Source organism: Bactrocera oleae, chromosome 2 (assembly GCF_042242935.1).
Source record: "Bactrocera oleae isolate idBacOlea1 chromosome 2, idBacOlea1, whole genome shotgun sequence".
NCBI classification, from domain to species: Eukaryota; Metazoa; Arthropoda; class Insecta; order Diptera; family Tephritidae; genus Bactrocera; species Bactrocera oleae.
In genome coordinates this window covers 2,077,771-2,098,696 of record NC_091536.1, presented here as the reverse complement: position 1 = coordinate 2,098,696, position 20,926 = coordinate 2,077,771, and the positions used below count along the sequence as shown (strand labels likewise).

At 35.5% G+C, this 20,926-nt stretch overlaps 1 protein-coding gene across 1 annotated transcript in view; it reads left to right on the top strand.

Annotated features, from left to right (window-relative positions):
* Positions 1 to 928: 928 nt before the first annotated feature.
* Positions 929 to 20,926, top strand: part of LOC106623286 (uncharacterized) — a 65,586-nt gene continuing 45,588 nt past the window's right edge. The window contains exons 1-2 of the mRNA XM_070106588.1: positions 929 to 1,049; positions 2,840 to 3,528. The gene's annotated coding sequence lies outside the window, so the exon portion shown is untranslated. The remainder of the gene's footprint in view (positions 1,050 to 2,839; positions 3,529 to 20,926) is intronic.

The window sequence follows — 20,926 nt, the reverse complement described above, 5'->3', positions numbered from 1 at the left end:
TGCTAAGTGGAAGGCTTGAATAATTCTGCTAAAAAAATTTGTGGTCGATATATTTTTGATCCATACCCATACCTAGGAGTTCTGGGCATCACAATGGACACGCGTCTCTAGCTGTCCAAGTTAGATTATTCATGGCATCACGAAAAAGCAGCCTCTTTACCTAATAATTAAGTTGCGTTTTTAAGCTTAAATGATAAACATACATAAGTGAAATTAATTCGAATCTTAAATTCTGATAGAATTATTATGCCCTTAGTCCATCTTTATTTAAAATTTTAGCTAAATAAGTAAAAAATTACAAACATAGATATACTCTATGCTTAGGAATTAAAATCAAAAAGTTTTTAACGTTTGTTGTGGATACACAACCTTTAAGGCGACCATTTTATCGAGTTTTATAATCAAAATATATCCAAATGGACTATTTGCAAAAAAAAATTTGTTTGGCTCATGACATAAGCATTTTTATGTTTAACAGAGTTCTAGTTATGTAATAACACTTGTATTACTATTTCATGACATACAAGAACGATATATGTATATATGTTAAGAAAAATCTCTAATATCATTTTGTGGAAACTGTAAAAGGTAGTAATTGATGCGGAAGATGAAAGGTTTAGAAAAGGCGCCAAAAATAAAAACGAAATTTTAAAAAACCGCGGCAGCGAAGTAATATTTAACTCACAGAGGTGACAAGATGAGTTTTCTTTGCCAAAATTATGCTCTCAAATACATCTAATTTTGTGCTCTCTTTCAACGCTTGCTGCTGATCAGCTAGGAGCGCGAAAGCGATTGCATTTGATGCCGCGAGTAAGTACGCAGAAAAGAGAGCATGTGTGAATGCATACAGGTGAGAAAAGGGTGCTAAATCTACTATTAAGTGCGGAGTGGCGCCTTGCCAATGGCCGACGGCGAGAGCACCCGGAGTGTGCCAACGAACGCCACCGGAAGACTAGCGCGTGCACTCGAGCGCCAGTTGTCATTACAAAAGTGCGCCGCGTCGCGTGGAGACGTAAAAATGCGCTTCGCTTTGTTTGGTTTTAATCTAAGTAAGTTTGTGGCCTGTGTCGTATGGAATTACGTGGCGTTAGTTTGTGCTGGGTCGTACGCTTTTCTGTGCCGTATATTTGTGTTCTCTGCGCTGCAGCATCAGGTTATAGCGCCAATGTGCGGAGCGCACACGTGAGCTTGTGCGAGTACTTGTGCATCCAAGGGATCGCGAGTCGGAACACGAAATGTGTCCGCACATATTCATAGGAAATGTAGCAACAATCACATTACAATAACAGTCGAAAAAGGCTGCCAGTGGATATGATAATTGCAGCAGCCGAAATGAAACACGAGAAACAGAGATTTAAATTGGGTAAAAAGCACAACGTTTGTGCGAATCCTATGTGTTTTAGTGAGTGCTCATATATGTGGTTCAAGTGAAGAAAAAAGTAGAAATATATAAACTTTGGCTCGTAAGCTTATTCGCTTGCATGTATGTATGTGTGTGCGCGTGCACGCTTGTTGAAGAGGCGTGAAACTTAGTTGCATGGGCGTCTTGATGATAGCGCGGCAGGCAGCTGCGTGCGTTTTTGGCAGTGGTCGAATTGCAAAGTGCCGGACGTCGGCCAGTGGGCGACAGGTCCGCACATACACACATACATATGAGTGTGGATGTAGGAATATACAGGACGTAGTGGGATGCCTACTGCCAACTGGTTAACCCAGGAGAGAATTGGTTAGTGAACAATAATTAGTTGTGTGCCAGAAACAGATCAAATCACTCTGAAATGAGCTTCTGATCACTGTTTGTTTGATTGCACATGATACTTGAGATGGCCAAAATTAAAATTAAGACACAGTTAATGGCTCAGTTAAAGTTGGCTTTCAAAATTTTCGAAACGAAAGCGTTTGAAATATTTCAAAAAATAATCATGCTACATATAATATGTACGTCCTTCTTCGTCTTAGATTGGCCTAATCACTTAATTAGTTACATGTTTTCTTTTTTTTGTTCCAAACTGATGTTTAAAATTGTTTTTTCGTTCCGTCTTAGCCAAGGTGGTGTTGCTAAATTTGGAAGCTAGGAAAGTTTCTGTTCTGTTTCTGTTTTTAAGATAAACAAAGTAAAATACAAGTATGTAATCAAAAACTTTTAATGACTCGAAACGGGTGATTTACCATAACAATTACGAGCAAGCTCTGTGCTTATCAGGGGTCTCTTTAGCGTGCCACGGCTTAATTTTTATCGGCTTTACTTCTGATTGCGGCTGTTTTGCGCACTTATCATTTATGTGAATAAATGCACTTCCTTTTCAGCATTTTTAGTTAAAACATTTTAGAAGGTTTGGTTTCTCGCAGGTTATTTTCGTTACGTTCAGCTCAGTAAGAACAAGTCAAGTTGCTTTAATTTAATATTTGTTTAGCCTCATTTTCAACTCCAACCTGTTTCAAACCGAAAATTTTTATTTGAAATCCAAGCATTGGTTGTAGTATTCCCTGGAAGAAAGCCAGGCGAAGATGCTTGAATGCTTCTCAGCTTCTAGAGTTGTTATTATTTCGAAATCATGTGCAGAGTAAACAGGAAAGAAATGAAAAATTTAAAAATTGTATTTGCGGGGCGGAGTGACAGCTTTGATTGCGGTAGTGGCAGTGGCGAAAATGCGCGTAATATGCCTTCATGTTGGTTTCGCATCGACCCATTTAACGTGTCCCATTAAAAGTAATTTAAGTGCTCGAAAATAAGTAAAATATACACCAAAAACTCTCAAGAAGCAATATATACTTGTACGTTAAAGTGTAGATATGTACATACATACTTATATCACTGTCTATATATGTATGTATGTAGGCACGTAAAGCGTTCACAGATCCAAATATACAAGTAAGACTCACGAAGAGGCCAGATTTCGTACATGCATGCATACATATCAGCACAAATGAGCAAACATATGTTTGTATATCTAAGAGTTGGTAAGTATCTACAAGATACTCGCGACCAGTCCACAACCGTCTGCTTCCACGACTGGCCATCGTACTTTGCTTTCGTATGCAAATAAGTCAAAGTCCATGGCAAAAATAATAATAGCAAAAAAATTATATGTAGTGTAAAGAAAACATTACAATTGTCAGTGTACATATGTATATGAAAAAGTTAAAAAAAAAAAATAAAAATAAAAATAAAAATTACAAAACAAAAACAAAACACATTTCACCAAACCAAAACAATTGTAATACACCAGAAGCAGCAACCAGCATTTAAAAGAGTCGAGTGCGTCTCTTTGTGTTACAAGCATCAAGTGACAAGCGGCTGTTTCCAAAAGTAAAAACACCGGCAGCAAGAGCTAAATTGCTATGAAAGAAAATTTAAATTAATAACAATAATAATAATAAGAATAATGAATGTATAAATAAACAATCACTTGCTCTTCACTTCACGGCTGCAATAACAACTGGGCTATTTACTTTGAGATTTGACCTTAAAGCAGCTGCAGCTACTTCCTCAGTTATATGAATGTGGATAGAGTAATTTTCTTACTGGTGAGTTTATAGTTATTACATAATATTTGAAAAGTTACTGTAACAGTTTGAGTAATATTATACATATAGAAGTAAGGAAAGAAGATTCCACTCTAACGTGTCACCTAAGTTTTCCAATTATAGGAACCTACAGATCCAATCCCTAATCTTACTTAATTGGTAATGTATGGTAATTGTACTGTATATTATTCGAAAAAGAATGTGATGTTTTACATTTTTAGAATTTAAATCAGTCTAGTTGACTTTGAGAGAAACTATTTGAATAGACCGTAAATCGACCGACAATATTTAGGTGGATCCATAGTCAAGGGATCCAGAATTTTTGTTTGTTGTTCATTTTATAATTAGGGTATAAAGGGTGTTTCTTTAGACTTACTCCGTAACAACGTTTGCAAATGGGCCCAAAACAAGCAGGCCACTGATCGCGATTTTCAAATCGAAATTTTGTTTAGCGATGAAGCTCACTTTTGATTGAAAGGGTATGTTAATAAACGAAATTATCAAATTTGTAGTGATGATAATCCACAAGGCATTGTTGAGACGCTGTTAAATCCTCAAAAATTCACTGGTTGGTGTGTTCTAGGGGAATTATTGGTCTTCAAAGGGAATTATTGGTCTATATTCCTTCAAAAATGAGGCCGGCCATAATGTTGGAGTCAATAGAGCGTAGCCATGATTATTGACTTTTTCGTGTCTGAATTGGAGGATGGTGATATGGACAACCTTTGGTTCAACAATTAATTTATTAAAGGAAACTTTCGGAGAGCGTGGTGGGCCTCCTAGATCGTGCGTTTAACAGCGCTGGGCTATTTACATGCGTGGACACTTGCCCGAAATCATTTTTAATACATAATGACAAACCCCTATTTTTATAATAAAGCCAAATTCTTGGCCATAACCTTAAACTATATTTTATTTATTTTTTTTTTTTTACTTTCCTTGAGGGCGTGTTTAAGTAAATTTGTTATTTAAATGACAGCGTGGAACTTAATGCTTTTAGCTACACAGTTTTAGGGGCAGGATGGATAGTTGATATAAACAACCGTTAGGTGAACAAAACTATTATACTCTGTAGCAACATGTTGCGAGAGTATAAAAACCCCTTCTATTTGGTCGCCTTTTGTTGCACAAATTATTGTCTTTGTGAGAAAGATTCACTTTCTTTTGATTGATTCAAATGTTAATAATCATGTTAATTATTTATTGATTTGTATACTTTTTTAGTTTTCGCTTCTTTAATTATTACTTACATCTGACAGTGATAAACAGGGTATTGAAAAATAGTGAACGGAAAGCTAATAATTTTATTCCGTTCCTGCTTGTATGATTTTGTATTATTGGTTAATTGACGGAGCGTACACAAATTACCCGCGGAAAAGAATTTTAAAGCTATCACATTGTTCTTAATTAAAAGTTTTAACGACATTGAATAGAGAAAAAATATTGTTTGTAGATCCACAATGCTCAGAAACCACAAATACTTAATTAAAGCAGCGTCAATAAAATGTTATATATAATATATCAACAATTCCTCTGTACATAAGGGTATTCAGGGTTAGGTTCAAAGGTATTAGTATTGTAATAAAATGTTACGTACAAATAAAAAAAGATGTTGAAGTTGATTTCAAATACATTTACATTGTTTGATTTCGCTGGAATAAGAATCTTTGAGTTTTTGTAATGAAAATTTTAAAACCTCGTAGAAATGGTTTCGAATTTGTATCATTTATTTATACCATATGTATATAAATATAAAAAAGTAGGCATAATGGTCGTTGAGACTTTATTATAGGATTTATCATATTTCGTAATTGCAGTACTATTATTCAATGTTTATACAAACTCTTAACAACTCATTGAAATTTATACTTTATATGGTAAGTCTCGGTGACACACCAACATGAGTCTTCAGCGAATTTCTTTTTATCTGGTCAATCAATTTGTGTGTCTTCTATCGAGACAACTAAGGTAATATATAATAATATAATTTATGAGATCAAGCCTCACACCATACTTCACTAAAATATAGTGGCTTATATTGGTATAATTTATTTCCATCCATAATATGTGTATAACTGTAGTTTAGCTGAAAACAATTAATACTTTAATTTTTACATTTCAATAAACCAAAGAAAACTAGTTTAAGATCTTTTTCTGGCACTTTCTTAGCTGGAATAAAATAATCAGTGCTTATTTGCTTCATATGGCAGAAAGCTTTTATTTCGACCGAGCTGAGACAAGTTCCTTCCAGTATAGTCACTCAATCCATAGTGACCAAGCTTAGGACTGCATTCTTTACCCATTACAACATTATTAAATCGCTCCGATTTAGGCAGATATATGTATATCTCGTCAGACCCTAAATCTGAAAATATTTGAATATATTGGGTATTTAAGCGATTTACCGTGAGCAATCTACGTTCCCTATTTACTTAAGTGTCGAATTCGTTCCAATGCTAGCACTTTTTATATAATTTGCGTACTCGTATGTGTCTTTCAATTAAGAACCTCTACACATCGGTGTATTTATGCTATGTATACGAACACAAAATATTCGCGAAGGAACTACAGAATAGCAACACGATAAAGGCGACAATTTTTTCGGGCTTTTTGGTGTTGCACTAACCGTGATAAACAAACATTCGCGCCGCAAAAGTTGCGCAGGCTTAATCGCCATTATTCCAATTGAATGGAGTATGTATGTTCGCTTGGTTGGCAGATTGTTTGCGGCAGAGTACAGGTACCGGTGCAAGAGCAGGTGAGCGGCAACCACTTCAGCCACGCTGCAACACTTCGCGGCCCAGCAACGTTACAGGGACGCAGCGACAGCATCTAAAGGTAGAAGGTTCAAAATAAAGCAACACGCTGAAATGCCCTGTTACCTTCTCCCATTTTTACGAGTATTTGCAGTTTTATTTCGTTAAGTGGGTTTTTAATTTTGTTGGACTTTAACTTATTAACCAGTTCTATCCACATTTTATTATGTTTAATGTAAGCAAACAATTCGCAGACACTCAGTCCGAAGTGGTAAAAGATGGATGCTATAAAATAAAAGCAAAAACACACATTTGACTGGGCGTCCAGTTGAATCGTTTCAATGCCAAATAGAATGGACTGAAAAAATGTGACGTGTGGCAAACTCGAATGCTTGTATTTTAATCATTGCAGCTCGTGATGTTTCCTGTTGACAGACTGAACAAAATCGTAGAATATAAATGAGATGGATCAACTGCAACGACAAGGAGTCAACGCCAAAAATTAATCGATACATATATATATATATATACATATACAACAAATCAGGTGACGAGTTGAATTCCATGTGACTGTCTGTCTGCCCGTCTGTCCGTACAAGCGATAACTTAAGTATCGTACACGTGTTCCTTGTCGCTCAATGGGGGTTGGTATTGCAGATGGGCGGAATCGGTCTATCACCGCGCCCACAAAGTGTCGTTAAGCGAAAACATATATAGATCCATAACAAAGCACTAAATTATGATAAAAACTTTTTAAAAGTTTGCGTGGCCCCGCGCCATAAATGGCTTTATGTACATATCTTCCAAAACTCTGACGTTAAATCAACCAAATTGCTGAGAAGATACAGTGTAAGAAAGTATAAAATCAGATAACAACCACGCCTACTTCCCATATAACAACCATCTGAATCCATCTGACTCCTTCATACAGTACAAAAATCAATGAAGTTATTACAATAAAATTGTTGAAATCGGACTATAACTTTTCGAGGACCCCGACAGCATTTATGTGGATCCCAGTGCATATGTCTGTTTTTGCCTATAGATTTCTTTTTTTTGTGCCCATGATAATGTACAGTGTTTCCGAACAGAGCAAAATATAATTAAATAAATGTTTAAGGCTTGTAGCATTTTTTATTAAGCAATTCTCGAAATTCTTCGATACCAATTCCCCTCGGTTAGATTATTTTTGTATAAGTTAAAGTGTATAGTTACTTGAGGTCGCACTAAGAATCGATAAGAAGAAGTGAAAGACAAACTTAAAGATTCAAATTTTTATTGCATAAACATGTAAGATATATCGAAACATAATTCCAACTTGCATTGACTAAAACAAAACTTTGACACTATAAAAACATACAATGAAACTTAGACTTTTTTATAACTATTATATATTATATGCGTATTTAAGTAATACAATTACTTTCATACGCTAGGAATTGGAAATCAAAAGTGTTGTTCTTTAACAGAATTTCCAAACTTTTACCAAAAATTGCAAACATTTTTTGAAAAAGATTGGTAAAACTTTAGTTTTTGTCCCAAATTATTTGACTTAAAATTTGTATATATTTTTTATAAAAAGTTTCCACTGTGCAACGTAATGATTGCCCGTCAGTGAGTAAATAAGTGTCATTCGTTTGAAAATAATAGCTTAAACAGTGTCTTAAAATATTTTATGCTTTTACTTTGTATTCATATTCGTTGTCGCTTCGACAGCTGAAGCATCTTGATACATCTGAAGTTTTACACACAGGCATAAGTCACGGACCTATTCAAAACATTAACTAGAAAATATGGCTTGATTTCGTATATCGATTAGGCGATTCGGAATTTCGTTAAAATGGCGCTGTCAAAAGATGGTTGCCGGGTGCTAGCTATGTGGACTCCCTGGGAAATATGTAAATGAGTTTACATACACACATACATATGATTGTACAAATCAATTTGTTATGAATGTGTAAACTAATACCTGCATATATATACATATATATCCGTCTATAGAAATATCAAAACTTATACTGTTAAAACAGAAAGGTAGAGTAATTGCTTACAATTAAATTATAAACATCTTTTACAGTTAGTTTTGAGCTACACTTACACGGAAATATTTCTCTCATTTGATTGATTTACGCTTGTTTCGAAAACTTTCTTCTATTTCATGTTAACGTAAATAAGTATCGACAACATTTATTTTCTGTCATACCCTTTTAAATATTTTACATACGAAATTTTTCTTTTTCTTCCGTACCTCTTCTAATTATTTGTAAGCATTGGACGCACTGTACTACTTCACAATCTGCCATGGACTGTAATTCCTGCAATAATCCGCTCAACTTTTGGTGACATCCTATACCTCAGCACCTACTCCACCAAATTCTCTACGTAATATATAGTTATCCTGACATTTCTATATTATGGTGTGAAAATGGTTGAAATCTAATCACTACCAGGCCTACTACTACTAACACAGTTTTAAATTTCATATGATATATAATAGGAATACAACTTTGCAACAATAGTGCCTTTAATGTTTATCCTCTCAAGTATTAGAATTGTCAAAATCGGACTATAGCTTCTCAAGCCCCTAGATATCGAGTATGTGGAAATTCGGAGAAAATAATTTTATGATAATAGCATGCGCTTGTGTCAAAAATAAGTAAAACCTTCCCTAGCCTCTATATACCTAGTATAAAAATTTTCAAACAAAAATAATACTGTGGACTTTATGGTATACCGTAAAAGAAAATGTGTACTCCACCCGATATAACGATTTTTTACCTTAAGTCGTTTGTGTTAGTTAATATACGTGATATTTCAATAAAATCAGATTGAAATTCAATAAATTCAGTCAAGTTTTTAGAAACATAATGTGATTTAGCGCTCAATAATAATGATATCGATTTAGGACATGATCTAAGCTCCTTATCTCTAGTATAATGATTTCCGTTTCACTGGTTGATTTTTTCCTTATATACCCAATATATTAAATTTAGGCATTTGAGTTAACCATGTTGATTTTAATATACACATCTCGATATGAAGCAAAATATAATAATGAGGCTAAGTGAGTCTATGACCTATAATATGAGTTAATAACGGTATGATAACGGACGATTTTAAGTTTTGGTTTATGAAAACTTCACATGCAGTTTCATATACATATATCATAATAAAGAATGAATACTCTAACAAACCTCATAGTTCCCGCTGATATAACTTATTTGTCTAATTGCTACAAATATTAAATGGAGCGAATTAATTAAATGTTCAGTTGCGTTAAGAAAAATACTCACATAATAAGGCTTAATGAAATACTTATTATTCTGCTCAGAATATTTTCTAAGTTTAGCTTTCCTTTTGGAGTATAGCTAGATAGTTGTGTATTAAGCCAGTGTAGACCAAATTGAACACTTCTGACGTGGTCGACTAAAAAGAAAATAAACAACAAAAATAATTGCGAACGAGGTTTGTGCAATATTACCTGCAATTTAGCATTTAAAGCTGAGGATTAGTATATTCATTTACTTCTACAACTACAATTTACCAACCTTCTTGAAATTAAAGTATACAAAGCTTAAAAAATTAATCAAATATTATTAGAATAAAAATTCATGAATTTCAATGTCCAAGTTTTAAAGTTAAAAATGACCGATCTTACTTCATTTAACAAATATAGAGGTAAGGAGTTTTAATGTATTATGCGAGCGTCCGGACTTATTGATCGCCTCACGTATTCTTCTGTTCTTATTCATACGAGTGCAGTCAATATGTTTGAGTTTAATCTCCAGAATTTCATGTTTAATTGCCAACTGCAACATGCAATGTTTTACTCCATTTTATACTTTTTTCATTTTTGCATTCATCTCACATGAGCGCATACCCTGCAAGGTAATAATCGAGCAAAGCAACAATATTCAGCAATTCAAAAGCTCCATTGGAGGAAGAAATTTACATAATTGTCGGTATATTTATGGCAACATGACTTTAATAAGACTCAAGCCAGATATTTTTGCATTATATACTGAACTCTGAAAACTGCTGAACAATCAACAAAAATATAGAAACGCTGTAGTTGTTTCATTATCGCTCATTCTCTAATTCTCTATTGTCTATTCGATGTTCTCTCAACAATTAGAGCAGTCAGTCCGCTCGTAAGATAGAGATGATAGCTCCTAAATCTGTGGAGGTTCTGTTCGTTTTATACATATGTATACTTGTCATAAGTTCTGTTAAAAGTTTAGGCTGTTTATAATATATTTTTTTAATGAAGTTAATTTTTTTTAATAACGCATATATTAATTGAGCGATTTGCGAAGTTTTATTCGAAATGTTCACCTTTTGCTTTCAGCCAAGCCTTTAAACGATTCGGCCATTGTTCAATAGCAGCACGCACATTTTCTATTGGTTTTGACGTCGCTAATCGAACCAAATATTTTTTTGATATTCTCCAAACTTCTGCAGTGTATGTTCTACAACTCTCCCTCCCTCAAACTCTGGTCCAATAGATTCAAATCTGGACACCAGACAGCCAATCATCTGCAGCAATAAATTTAGGTATATTGCTTTTAAGCCATTGCTGGGTGGTTTTTGTCTTGTGTGCTGGAGCAAAATCTTGCTGGAAAATCCAATGATCCCACCAAACCAATATAGCAGCTGAATGGTGACCACTGTGAACCCTAGGAATATAAATTTTTCGTCTTTGGAAGTTTTTGCCTAGACTTTTTCGTTTTGCTTATTAAAAATTTTTTCAACGGTGAAAAGTTTTTCATCTGTAAAAATAATACTCTCATGGCCGTTGAAGAAGCCGCTTGCATCAGTTGAGTTTAATTTGCTACAAGCGCTTTGTCAGAATTTTTCTGTTTTCTGAAGGAAATTCCTGCGAATGCGTTTGTAATAGTTTTTATGTCTGAATTCGGTCGAACCACGCGAGGGCGAACACTTCACTTTCGTCTTCTGAACCATAAATTTTGCGGTAAACCAACATTCTCGAAATATTAAGTTTTTTGAGAATCTCATACTTTTCATTTGGGCCTTATGTAAGCAATCATCGCAATACGATATTTTTTAGTCCCCCATTCCATTGTTACTAAACGAAAGCAAACACTCAAGTGATTATTATACATATATGAGTAGCAATTCGTTCTGTTGTCGTTGTTGTAAATCTACCGTGCTATACAATTCGCTGAATGCTAAAGCGTCTGAAAAGTATAGTAGGGAGTTCCTCCTTAGAAATAAACGCGTTGCCTCAAAGAGAGTATGTCATACATACCTGTCCCTTTTAACTAGTTAGGCAAGGCCACAGACAAAGACTCAGATCGCATTTCCATACATTTTATGGGGACTGGTTCGATTTAAAACTTCAATAATTAACTGTAGTCTCCATAGTTTAAATAACTATTTTTAAATCAGTAATTATTTCTCGATCGTGCAGGTTTTCGCTACAGGGTCATGCATAAGAGCACTTTGAATATTCAGCTCGTGCAGATATTTATAAACATAAGTAAAATTGCGATATGTCACGACAGTTAGACAGCCAAAAGAACAGCATCCCGCATACATACAAGTATACATTCGAAGTCCCATTTTGGAAGGTGTCATAGTTGTATTAAAATTAAATGATATGCTCGAATCGCTAAAGCTACTAATCAACTGTAAGTCGCGAATACGATTGCTGCAAGTACTGATAGAGATATGAGCGTTGTGAGCCTTCAACTCCAGCTGAAGGAGAAAACGAATTATTTCTTAGTACACCAACACGGAGTTGTTCAGCAGATATCTAAATAGATACGAGTGCATACACATGCGGATTATATGCTCGTACACATGATGCTTTGTGGCTCAAGAGCACTTTCATGTTATGTATGTGTGTACCATATGTCAGCTTGTACTCGTACCATAACACTGACTGGCCATTTGACGCTGTCGCCATCGGCGTCGCCGTGGGCAAAATTATTTTCCGATTGCGATTGTCTATTGGCACTGGAGCACAGCACGGCTGGACGGTAGCCGGCACATAAACGACTTTAATTACCATTTTTTCTTAGTGTTGCCTTTTTCGAAAAGTTTTATGAGCATCTTTACACTGCTGACGCTCCATTTAATTCCTTCCTGCCGTCATCGCTCGCGCTATCGCCATCGACATCATCATCCTGAGTCTTCGCAATGTTTTAGCCGTTTAGCCGTTTAACCGTCGTAATCGCCTTTTTCTGTGGCTTTGCGTTTGGCTTGACTCTCGTTTCGTTCGCTTCGCAATTTTACTTTACTTCAGTTCTAAGCGAAATATCGAGCTAAGTCACCGTGATATCCTCATTTTTAATGAATGTGTAAAGGAGGTGAAGTTATGCCGTATTTGATGGTGTGCTGTATGGCGTGGCGCGGAGAGAGGTACCAGTTGCAATACACGAAAATAAAAACACCATCAATAGCAACAACGAAGAAGTGGTATACGGAAACCAATGCGGCAGCAGCAGTAAAAGCCATAGTCGCTGCTGCTCCGAAATAAAAATAGTTTTGCGCAATCCTCACAAATCTGATAAGACGGTTAATACCAGTGCGACGTGCACTGCTGGCTTGTTGATGCACTCGTTCGCGCGCTCGTCGGCTAAGCTCAGCGCGCGGTCTCGGCATGATCTCTACCGCCATGCGCCATGTTCCCGCCGCACAACGGAATTGCAGTGCCACATACAAGTATTATACATATATATGTATATGCGAGTGTGCATGTGGTTGCAGTGCAGCATAGCACCATGAAATATTTTGCAGCTTACATCGAGTGCATCTAGCATCTAGCGCTGGTCGCGTCCACCCATCGATGCGGCAGCTCGCTCGCTGCGGATCAGCGAGGTTCCTATTATTTGATTTTGGTATTTTTGTCGTACATATATTTAGTACGGGTATTTGTTAAATATTTCCATTTAGTTTATTTTTCACGTGAAGTCCGACGGAGTTTCTGTTATTTCGGTTTTTGTTATTTGGGTTGTCTGGCCGGGTTAGATGGTCGGTGGCAGAGGATTGGCTGGATGGCTGAATGGTTGTACGGTTGCATGGTTGAATGGCATTGCATGGCTTAGCTGGCAGCGCATGAAATACCCAACATGCAACATTACATGCCTATAATTTGTTTTCACACAGCAGGACGTTTTCACTCCATAAGCCATCAGAAAGAGGTCTTAAATGGTCACATTACTGCCATCTCCAGCAGCGTTCAAATGGCAACACTGTTCCGCTGTTGTTGTGCCATGTTGTTGCTGCAATGTTGTTACTGTTGCTTGCATTTTCAGAGTCAGTGGTTGTTGCTAATGATGTACACGAATGTGTTGTTGTTATTGTTTCTAATAAAGTCACTGTCAATTTTATGGTTTTTATGGTTTGTGTATGCACACGCGTTCGAACACATTTGCCTGTTGCACTTTCATTGCTGCAGTTTGGAAATTGGGTAAAGGTTTACATTTCAGCAATTACGTACATAGATGGCACATACATACTTACATGCAAGATATATATGTATATTTAGGCACATGAAATCACTGGTGGCGGCAAATTATTAAGGGCTATATTTAGCAATAAGTTAATATATACCCTGAAGAGGCTATATTATAATTGCCACGTTGTTTTTGACACCCAGAAGCAAACGTCGGAGACCTATTAAGCCTATTAAGTATATATGTATGCATGTATATAAATGATCAGCATGACGAGCATAGCCGACTTAGTCATGTCCATTTTTGAGCAAAATGCTGCTCAACCGTCGATATCAGACTAGTATAGCTGCCATACCAACTAAGTGATCAAAATTAAGATAAAGATTTCGATAAAACATTATTTTTTCTTATTAAGTAACCCTAACACGACTTGAGGGTTGTTTATATCAAAGTACTTGGCTAGAAAGGACTAGCAAAGTGTTTTCCGTTGTATGCATACCGTTGACCAGTTACGTTTTCAGATTTAGTTATACATGTACATATGTAGTTGCTATATAAAATGTTCCTGTGAAGGGTATTATAGCTTCGGCGTAGCTGAATTTAACGTTTTTTCTTATTTTTATACCGTAACATAGTAATATATACCACCCTAATAAAGTTGCTTCAATATTTAGTAATCGTCGGAGTTATTCACAATCTGCGCTGATTATTAGGTTCCAATATAGTATAGATGTATGTAGAAATATTTTTTTAATTTGACAATTTATTTTTGCATTATAAAACCGCGACAGATGACGGCGGAGTTGAACTATTACCAACTGCTAAGGAAGCGCTAGATGCTGTAAAAAAGAAGATAAATGGACTTCACGGTAAAGGATCGACAAAACGACTTTTAAATGTTCGATGGCAAGAACCTCTGAGAGAACATACTTGTGTACGGAATCTATGGCTTCCTGAGGGTTTTCGAATCTATACTCGCTAGCAGTATTGGAGGAAAAATTAAGAAGAGTATTAAAAATGAACTCGGGCAGTATACGTATTTTGTATAGGCTTCAAAAAGTGAACTGAAAAAAATTAAACTTGCGATATATATCTTGAAAATATTTTGGGAATTTCAAAAACCATATACATAAGATTACAGCGCTGCTTTCTTATACTCCAATTTTCATTAAATTTAATGACATCAACGCCCTCCAAAATGCAACGGTATGATTGCAGAAAAGAAAAAATGCAAAAGCAAAAAATCTACTGTAGTGAAATGGGTGCAAATGCAACGACGAAGATGTAATGAGCAACAACAATAACCATTCATCGATTGCCTACGTGCACCTCATCATTTTCGAAACATTTTATTTGGGTTTAGATTTCGCCGACCTTTTCGGTTGCCCCGGCAACGATTAACAAATGCAATGGGACTAGCGGAAAAAACGAGAAAGAAAATTACAAAAAAAACTGAAAAAGTTGAACGTAAAAACAATCAATTAGTGAATATTAAAGTTTGGTCTTAAACAATAAAGCGGAACTTGTAACGAAAGAAATTATTACGAAAGTACAAGAAACGTTTACTTTTCCATGGCTTGCCGACTTTTGCTGTTGTTATCACGATTTTTGATGAAGCGATCGCGATTGTAATTTTGCTAAAAACAAAAGCAACAAGAAAATCCATCGACCTCGAACGTAAAATTTGTTCGATGTACTTTGTACTCGTATACGGGAACATAAGTCTGCGAGTTGAAAATCGAATGTAAGAAGAAAGTGGCAAAAAAATTAATCAACTTATCCTTTTTGACTTTTGACTTCGACAGGGATAATATTATAAAATGCAGTAACAAGCAACAACAACGTGTTGGTAACATGCAACCAGTCAACAACAATAGATGTCAGTAGTGGCAAGAGACTTCTTATACACACAGTATATGCGCATACACACATAAGTTTAAGATCATATGACGGAACTCAATATTAAAATTGTCTTGAAAATAACGTATAAAAGATGACTTCAATACAGAATGTCAGATGAAAGTTATTTTTTAGTTCACGAAGATAGACGAGATGCTTAGTGTGCAAGTAGACGAAGCTCCTCGTTACTTACGGAAAATGTAAAATTTTTTAGGATTATGAAACAATAACTGTAATGTAAACCGTTCTTTGATGTGCGTTCAAAACTAGTAATCAGTTATCCTTGAGAGGGCAATGAGAATAATTGGGGTCTCATGTTGGAGGTTATTTTTTCGTTGAATGAAATAGGGATCTATTTAAGCATAGGTGACTATGACTGGACTTCAAGAACAGAATTACTTATTGTGCATTGGTCATATATGGTAATTCATATATATTTGGGTTATTTGGAAATTTCGTGCAAAAGGTGATCGGGGTTCATAGAAGTTGTTTATTGATAGTGGTAATTCATATAACTGAAATGGAAAGTTTGCTGTGGCTAGCTTTCTTTTCACTAAAGTAACAATAAAGCGGCAATCAAAACTTTAGTATATATGAAATTTGGGTCTATAATATTTAGTTGTAGGCATGTTAGAGCTCTTACTGATGCCCCCTGGGCAAAAGATATTACAAATGGAGACTACAATATTTTTCTCCGCATGGGTAAACAGATCAGGCAAACGGCTAGAATTTGTATAAATTTCTTTCAGATAACTGATAAAAATTTTCGAAACTTATAGCATTCTTAAAAAAAATGTCAAAACATTTATTATTACAGCGATGACGGTGGCCGAGCACGCCTCAAATACTCCCGACGATAGCTGGAGCATTTCACTTTCATGCTCTTCGTAATACTAATAAACCCAATAATAAAAGCAACAACAATGTTACAACTGCCGTATTTGGGGATAATGACACCGCAATAGGGACAGCGTTGGGGGCTGCAGTGAGACGACTATAAATTTGCTGAAATGCAGATGGCCAGGCAATGTGACGTCAACAGTTCCTCGAGCAATCCCAGCCATGCAAACACAGCGGACAAACAAATGGCACACGCGAAAGCAAATGGATCGAAGAGGCGAAGAGGGTCAAACTTACATCACCTCGCACACCAGCCCAGACCCAGTGGCCCAGGTCGATTGTTGTCAAATTTTATACCGTTTGCTTTTTCTTCTTTTTGACGGCATCTTACTGTTGTTGTCGATTGTTGTTTGTTGATAACAAAAATGTTCCATAATTTGTAGTTTACAGCGGTACTTCATACGAAAGTGAATGCGAATGCGCGGCTATTGGCAGCGACGCCGGTAGATAGCGGACGCTTGGTCTGTTGCGATTGGCATGGCATACACGCGCCAGACATATTCTGATTGGACGCGATGCATGCAAATTCGGAATGCAAAAAGCCACGTTAAAAGATGAAAAGTAAAAGCCATCATTATAAATCAAATAATTTTTAAATTTAAATCCCTAGCCGCTTGGCGTTGGACTGGCTGGCTATGCATTACCGTTACACGGTCAGTACTTATGCCGGGAGCTAAGGTTGGGGGTTGCCTAAACACTCAACGCCCTTCGCGTGGAAGCCTCTGTACACACCGCCGTAGCTGGGACTGCGGTTTTGCGACCGCACGGCTGTCGATAGCCAATTGGGCCATAATAGTTGCTGCTATTGTTGTCGTTGTCTGTTGATTATTCTCCTTGCAGATACATAAAATAACCATAATAAATGCAAATAATCAGCGTAATCGTATTACTTAAGTATTAAATTGAATTATTGCCGTTTCCTTGAAAGACTTAAAATGCCGTTTCACTTTTCATCAAGAAATTATTTATGATCACTTACGTAAAATACTTTTTTTCAGTTTTTATTAAAAACAGCAATCATATAGTATACATACATACATACGTATCTACCCATGTTGGCTTGTAAGTACGCATTTTACAATTGTCTAAGAAATTTTGAACAAAAATTCATTGTTTCTCTTACACGTGTGAGGTACATACATATGTATATATATGCATGGAAAAGTTCTATACAGGTGTATGTGTGTATACGTGAGCTTTTTGCTTTGCAAAATCAAAAATGAATCTGTGAGCGTTGATAAGAACGGAGATTTCTAAAGTAACTTACAGCAACAAATGAAAAGAGACATACGAACGTCTATATTAAGTAACGGTACTCAGTGATAAATATTTTTTGGCGATAAAATCTTATCTTATTTACGTTTCCGAACAATTTGCAGTTTGTTTCATTTTTTCAACTCACATTTTCTCGTTACTTGTGACGCTTTATACAGACTAACATACATACTTACATATGTTGGCGCTCTAAGAAATGGCAACTTTTAATTTCAAACTTTTTTCTTAAATGAAACTAGTTTATATGTAAATGAACTCAAAAATCATACATTTATAATATATATATACATATATAATAACATAGTACCAAAAGTGTATCTGAAATCTTCTAATACGTTAGAAATAATATGTAGCCCTGGCAATGTTAAATCGTTTACTGCTTTTTGTCATGAAAAATTCTTATTTTCACCAGAAGCGAGTGATGCCAGTAAGTTATGATCTATGACTAGGTCAATAACGGTCTTGTAGTCTTTTCGAGACCGTGGAGTAGAAAGGTTGAGTGTTTTCCTTCCGCTCTGTTGCACATGACCTTGGCGATTATACATGTCTCTAAGGCATTCACCTTACTGATCCGTTTGTCAGCTCTTTAGGAAATTTCGTTGTGTATACTTTATAGTGACTTGCGTATTTTCTGAGCGGGTTCGGTATTCAAACGAATAGCACTCTTGGCAATCTAATCAGCTACTTCGTTTTCGAAATGATTATTACTTTAATTGACGCTTAGCTATCGACGTACGAATTGATATTCTTTACGTCATTTCCTGCGTTGTTAACTATCGCAGCAGCTTTCCTGACCGCCAAGATTTCTGCCTGAAATATAGAGCAGTATTCATCCATCAGCCATTTTTGATCCGTCCTTGTAGATGTTGAAAGTTTAGCTGGTGGGTCGCCATCCACCCTCTTTAAGCGAGACTTGAAACCTTCTTTCCTAGATAAAGCGTGAGGGTACGTGGTCTATTTTATCCACTGACCCCCTGCCTACCGAGCTATGTCTGAAGGTACTTAAAAAAAAACTGTTTTGTGAATAACGCATAAATATAAAACTCGGCGATTTGTTGACGTTGCTAAATAATAACGACCAAAATCAAGTAAAATCAGAGACCGTAATCAATATAAGATTTATTTTAAAAATCACGTAATAATGATAATACATGCAAAACTAAATACAAATCATGTATAATGATTATTTGTGATTTTTATGTTTGTTGCTCACAAAATAACTTTTCTTCTAAATACCTATATTAAATGTAAGAAAAGGCATATGAAGTCTTAGATTAAAACACAAGTTTTATAACTAAATTTCAAAGCGAACATTTTCGCAGCTGTGTGAGAATTACAACGACACCTAAATTAGATTATATACATACATACATATATATGTAATAATAGTCTACATATGTATGTATGATCAACCATTGACTTTTGTTAGAATATACTTTTGTGCAGGTGTATATGAAACCCATAAATGAATATCATATAGTATTTGATTTATGTACGTGTATGGAGGAATATCTGTGCGATTCTAGGTGCAACTTGTGTTACGCTCTCAAAACGTTCCGAAAATGATATGCATCGCCGTTGAGGTGTTTATTTCTGCGGTTTATCTGCTCATTCGCCTTTGTTACCAAAGTTGTCAAGATTGTCGCCAATTTAGTGTTGTTGGTGTTGCCTTTGCTTTCCCTTTTGTCATAAATTGCTTGCTGGTTGCATACACATACACACAAACACATACAACACCTTGATGACGTCTATAAGCGTGTGCACTAGTGTGGAAAAATATTGAATTTTAAGGCATTTCGGAAAAGTATTTGATCGGTATAAGTGATAATGAGGTCAGGTTTAAATATTATATAATTACATTAGAAAGATAACCGAAGCGTCTAATATTTCTTATGGATCTTGTCAACACTTTCAGGTTGATGTTGATGTTTCGCAACTGAATTCTTGCGGCTTTTGTGATTATGTTTCTAGAAAGAAACTATGCTAAGAATACGTTTTCTCTTTAAAAGCTTTACAGAGCTCAAAAAATATGTTTTGGAATACAACCGTTTTAGTCTTTGGAGTAACTGGAATAGATAACCGTTACATTTCTAATGGAAAACTGCAAAAACTTCTGTACCCGAGACATCAATGTTTTCGGTAGTTTTGGGAGATGGCGCGATCCTCCAAAAGCAACGAGAAACGGGTAATTCTGTAAAAGTAAACTTATCAAAGTTTTTTGTGGATGACCTCCGTTTGGGCAAGAAATATTAAAAAATGAATTATAAAAACAAAATTGTTTTCTAAATATGTACATAAATATATTCTAATTATAATTAAATATGAATATATTTGTGTCATATTACTAAATTTTTTGCGCAATACTGTATTTATAAGTATGTGTTCGTTTGTTTGATGTCCATTGCACTCACTCATTGTCAATCTCAACTGACAAGGAATTTGGAACGTGTGCACATTACGCATGTGCGTTCTCTCATTTAGTATGTTTTGATCAAAAAAAGTAACATACATAATTGTTGCAAAATTTGCACACTTAAACTGCACTTGAACTGTAATATTGAATTTCGCGCCAAGTCTTCGAGTCGGTTGCGCCATTGAGAGTACCCATATGATGCATTATTGCATTTGATTATACATATGTTTATTATCGTTTGTGTAAATTTGTGCATTTGTGAACACTACTTTAATTACTTCTTTTGAGTTGTACATGAATTCTCCACAGCAACAATGTAATTGTACCAAGTATTTGTAGATTAATTCAAGAATCTACTTCAGATGTCGATGAGCTCTTTTGTATACACAATTCTATATATACGAACATATACATACATAGGTATGTACATCAGTATGGACTTTGTGTCTCATTGCTTCCGCATTGTCAGTTATACTTGTACTCATCGCTATGCTCATTAATTCTAGAACATTTGAATTCGTTGGTGCTTTAAAGGAAGTGGCGTGGCCGGAAATTCGATATTTTAACCGGCTGGTGCTTACTCTGAAAGACCATTGTTGAATAAAAGAGTTTTGTAAAGTATTGCCACCTTGCTAGATCTAAGTAACTCCAGTTACTCAAAGCAGATTCTGAATGAAATGGCACAGCTACGGTAACCGCCTAAAAACGTGATTTTTGTAATTTTATTAAAAAAA